Consider the following 6,173-nt stretch of genomic DNA (forward strand, 5'->3'; position numbering starts at 1 on the left):
ATTTGTATTAAAAATCAGACTGTTCTTTATTATTGGTTTTTTGTATAATTAATTGTATATTTAATTATTTTAGTATTAAGTTATATATCTACTTATATGTATTGTATAGTTTTCTTTTGCCTTAAAAAAAATGTTATATAAAGATCAGTAAAATAATAAAAAAATTTGTGGACCCAGGCTTCCTCTCGGTGGTCAACTTGTTAAGTTTCGTTAGAGGTATGTTACAGTACATAATTAAGTATACAAAATATTTTAATTTATATAAAACAAAACAATAACTATCGGGTAAGTGTTACTTGTGGTGGATGGAACATGGCTGGTACATTCTTCCCTGCTGATTATATTATTCTAGTATTACTTAAGTAACCAGACTTGCATGCGGGAACAAAACATTTGTTGGGCATATTAATTAGCACAATATGAAAAATGTTTAAAAATAATAATAAGTTTTACTAGTTTTAGGTAGGTGTGGATGGTTATATTTCTACTATAGGTAATGTGGTACTGTGGTACTATAGAATAATAAAATATAAATAAACAATGTTCATTAATATGTTAATAATATGTATATTATTCAAAACAAATACTTAACGTATACTTAAATAATAAATAGACAATATTGCTTATACAATATTTTCAAATCAGCCTTCTTAGCTCTTCCTGGTGGACAATTCTGTAACTAAACTGCTGTAAAAATGGTACTCATTTATTTCCCATACGTATGATTGATAGTGACAGAGGTATCCACTTACTCGCTTTTTAATTATTATATTTGTTTATTTATACAAGTATGCTAAAATGTCTCCACTTGGAATAATTTTGTGCACCTTTATGCAGTGATTTATCATTTAATTCAAGCATTGCGCATCCATTACAACCACATTCTCGACAACTACTGTAGGTACAGCAGATCAATACACACTTGTCAAAGTTTTGTAATAATTAAGTATCTGTATAAAAGATATTATAAAAAAATTCCCTGTATTCATAAAAGGTAGTAGAAAAATTCAGAGTAGTGGTAGAAATAATGGCACTTAATGAGGTCATCTTTAGTGGATTTCACCCACTCCTGAATATTACCGAAATATTAGTTAAATTAGGACAGCGTCAACTGTAATCTGTATTCGATCTTCCTAATGGCTTTTACCAAACTAAACTAGCGAAACACAGCCTTTTTTAATGGACAATGTCACTGGAATTGTACAACCATGGTTATGGGGATGCCAACCTCTCCTGTCACTTTAGCGCTTGATGGATGTTGTTTTAGCAGAACTTATAGGAATAAAATGTCTATAATTTATTTATTTTCTGATACACAGATCTGAATACATAATATTTAAGTAAAAAATAGTTTAAATGCATTTCCAAACCGAGAAAGATAGAATATTTATATGAATTAAATATAAATAATTTTATTTGTTGTTTTTCTTTTAAATCTAATAATAATAACTTTCTTTGTTTTTACTTAATGTCTGAATGGTCATCCATAGTTGAAAAATAAAATGGTTAAATGAAACAGAATTGATGTATAAATTATAAATGTCGTACTTATAACGAAATAAACTGAACGCATGTGGTAACAAAACCTTTGTGGTGTGTATATGATTATTGAACAAGTATATAACAGCATCGTACCTACTGACAGTATATAGTCTAATCTCTTTTCCATGCAACTATATGGCTACTTTTTTCAATGTTGTGACTTCGCAGCTGTGACTTTTTACACAGAGGTATTGACTAGAACCATAATATGACATTAGTAACTTGTCTATAAACCAGGACTCAAATTTCGTACGGGGCATAAATATATTTATAAGATATAACCTAAAGGCACAACTTAAAATCTGTAACCACATTTTTTGTTTCATTTTACAATTCAAATATTAATATCGAAAAAATTCACATTTTCTTTATTCTTTTAAACAAAATAAAATGAGAATTATGCTGAATGTATTTTATTATTTTACAATATATTATAATATATAATTAAATTATCAGGCTAAAATTGAACACTAAATCAAACGAAATAAAAAGAACAATAGAAAAATGGAATAACCCAATGTCTCTCAAAAGAAGAGACAAAATTATATTAAATTGCCTCAGAATAGGTCATACACACCACATATGACCATCTAATGAAAAAAGAGCCACCAAAAACATGTCTTACATGCGTATATCCAACTTCAATCAAACATATCATTACCGAATGTAGAGACACGAAAGAGGCTCGATAAAAATACAATATACCTGAACATCTTCACGACGCACTGGACCCCGGCGAAGATCAATCAAAAATATAACTTTACTCATGAAAGACATTGGATTGTGCAATTTAATTGAAATTATTTAATATCATATTATGTAAAACATGCCAATGGTCACGTCATAGAGGCTTTTTCTTTAAAAAAAAATTAAATTATTATTTTATAATTTAAGTATTGAAAAAAAAATGAGATAGGTACTTATGTAATAAGAGATAACGTACAACTGATAAGTTTGAAAAACGAAATTATTTTAACAAGGTAAAATTAATCAACTATTTTCATTTTTTCGACTAAACAATTCTCTACTATATTTATTAACACCACACAATATTGAACTTTTTCACAGGTAAACATCGAACAATTTGGTACTGCAGCTGCCACCCTGCCCGCAGTTACGCTAAAATCACCCATGCAGATTTATATAAGTAGACAATAAGTCAATAACATCACCATCACTAGAGTGTAAAAGATTAATTTGTAGGTAGTTATTCAATTTGTGCGACACTTGGGGCACTCACCCACGATTTTTGGTGCTAATGTTGCATAACAATTTTGTTGTATTTGGCCCAACTTCCGTATCATAATTTTAAAAAAAATTATGACAAGGGCCCAACGGATCGAATATTGGAGCAATTTTGGAGAGAATTGAGAGTTTTGTGATTCTCGCTTGTTTATTATAAATACTGATATAAGTAATAGGTACCTTGTATTGGTAGGCATCATTTTGTTTTTCATAACAGTCTCAAAATGTTTGTAATATTTTCTGTATAATTCAAATCTAGTGGATTATTAGAACATATTAACACCAATTAACAACTCGAAATCGTTACTAGACCATTTGCATTGGTCTAGACCTGTGTTCTTTACAAGAGTTATTAGGTCATCACTCAATTTTAATGCAACTTATCGTCGAGAAAATTGTCTACAGTTTGACGATTCTTCTTCTGACAATTTTTTTAAGTATGACACTGTAATTTATCACCGTAGTTGACAGTTTTTTGACGGTAAACATCAAGTGGCAGGTCAGATCTTCACACTTCAAATGGGCTGATTATCATGTCAGTCTTCTGACACCTATATCTGTATGTATACACTTATTTAACATCGATAGTAAATACATATTTGAGCAGGCGAAATCGTGTCATTATATAGTGACTAGAAATCTTCTTGTACACAAGGACCTTTTAGAATCACGTAATTTAGTCATTTATGTTCGTATCCGTTTTCGTCAAAACTAAACTATGCACACTGCAGTACTGCACAGCTTAGTGCTGGTACTGCTTTGTTGACGAGCTGCGTTGTGTGGTAAATAATTACATTGCTCACTTGGCTTCGTTGAACATGACGTTTTTATTTGTATTCAATTTAAACGCTCCCAGTGAAATTAGATTTTCGGTACGGAAAAAAATTTATTAAGCTGAATTTCTTATATAATTACGTTATAGGTAGTTATATTTTATAACGTCGTCATAAAACAACGTAAGTAAAAGAAGTCGACCACAAAATCATATACGTGTCATAAGTTATTCGAAGTAAAAGTAACTTAAAAATAAGTTTTATTGAATATCTTGCTTTTTATATTATGGAATTTAGCCTCAGCAGCTACTAAATCGTATTCAAAATTAACTCTTTCCCTTACAATTTTACCGAGTATAATAACATTCACTTTAAAAAAAAGTGTACTAACCTGGGAAATTTTCCATGTACATTCTTGGTGTTTCTTTATCTCTGATTCTTCGTCAGCTTTTCACCTCAAAATAAGCAAGCGTTTGAAAATCAAACGCGCTTGTCCGTTTTGACAAAGGTGGGGATTAACTAGGTAGTTACAAAGCTATTACGTAGCTACCTAGTTGTTTAATCTACTAAACGACTTATTCACTTCACTAATTATATTGACAGTTTAAAGAACTTAGCTTTTCTCAGAAAATTTAAAAATAATTCATAAAGTTCAATACATTTTGAAATTGTTGGTTCTTATGGTCTCATAAGTAATTATTAAATTTAAGTTTATTTTTTGTCAAACTAGTAAAAATATTTAATTTTATCTTGACTAAAAGCCTTCAGGCGTGTATTTCAAATAAATAAAAAAATAATAAAAATAAAAATAATCCAATATTATAATAATACAAACATTTCTGTTATTTTTCTGGATAAATTAATTTTGTATACATATTTTGTATGAATTTAATTTAGTAGAAGAGATAGGTGTAATATTATAAGACTTGAAATTGCAATTTGATATAAAAAATTAATATTTGTTAATTATTTATTGAGGTGTGTATAATTTGAATATTTAATAACCATGTAAAATAGGCATACCTACCTAGGTATACACTGTACGTTACAATATAAGTTCAATAAAATTAATTATTCTAATTTAGGAAATTAGAAAGAATGCAGTCACTCTTTATGTGATCCACATCATAATTTATCAAAAAAAAGTAGTTTAAGTTACTTACTGTTAATTGAGTTAAGTTACTTTTTATCATATTAACATTGGACTTATCGAGTTAAATGTGTGATTTGTTAACTGTTTACTTCTAACGATATTGTATTATCTTAACTTAATTTGATTATTTTCATTAACTTGCCCACCTTTGGTTTTATATGCGGTGATGGGTTTGATAGACCTTCGGTGTTTTCATCACGTTGTCTTCTAAATGTCGCAATGTTTTGCTTGTGGTAGACTCTTTACGGTATTGTATATGAACCGTCACCATTAAATCGCAATGCAATAAAAATGCAATGCATTCATTGTCTCTGTCATTACTAAAGTTTGTAAAATACGCTCAACATCAACAGTTTTATATGTCCATAAGTTGGCAATGTAATAGGTATAAACTTACAAATCACGCAAATAAATGTGTATCTTTAGTAAACTCACAAAAATAACATTAAATGACGGTGTATATTTACACAAAACACGACGACGGACCAAACACAACTAAATATCGTACTATATTCGATGGTATACGTGTATACCTGGCCCAGGCAGGTGTTGTTAAAAAAAATAGGGAGTATAAGATGCCTGTATAATATATTAACCGGTCTTTAAATTACAAACATAATATATGCATACTAACAACATACCATACCACAAACGCCACAAACAACCAGCTAGCCGGGCAGCATCCAGGTGCAGTATTCTACAATTTAAAATGCATTAAACGAATGCATTCTTATTACCGTAATATACGCTCGTCATTTTTTTTAGTGGTGAATTTTGAAAGTTTGATTATAGATATGTAATATTATGAAACAAAAACAACCATCTTTTGAATAATTCGTTTCTTCTACAATTTTTGTCAAAAACTTTTTATTGTACGACCGACGAAAAGAGAGATATTCAAAATAGGTAATTTCGTGACCTTTGACCTAAAACTGGGGGTCAACTTTTAAGCATTGTTTGTTACAACGTTATGAAGGTGTATGCCAAAATTCAGCTTGATGTGATTTTTTTCGTACCAAAGCCTTGTTTTCTTCAGATTTGAGTGGGTTACAGCCTACAGGTCATTGGCTGTGTTGCACGCTGCTGGATAGTGATCCTGGAAGGCTCGGCCCAAAACCGGTTTATTTTCATTATCGTGAACAAGTATTTCGGCTGTCGACAATAATTCTAATTGACCTTTTCTATCTTCCCGGCGACATACCAGTGCATTATCGATGCAGATGAGGGGTTACGGTTTGTCTCGTTTCGATGTTGTATCCGTCGTTCGTAACGGTGGCAACTGACAATGGAGTAGCTGCTTATCGCACCTGCGATGATTATAAATATATTTTTGTGAACCCCTGACTATACTCCAAAGCCCTAGGCCCTAGCATTACCATATTATGCATGTTATATAGAAATAAACTCATTTATAGCATAATCTCTGAAAAAAAGTAAAAATTAAATAAAAACTATAACAT

The sequence above is a fragment of the Myzus persicae genome, unplaced genomic scaffold, assembly GCF_001856785.1.
Source record: "Myzus persicae strain clone G006 unplaced genomic scaffold, MPER_G0061.0, whole genome shotgun sequence".
Classification (NCBI taxonomy): domain Eukaryota; kingdom Metazoa; phylum Arthropoda; class Insecta; order Hemiptera; family Aphididae; genus Myzus; species Myzus persicae.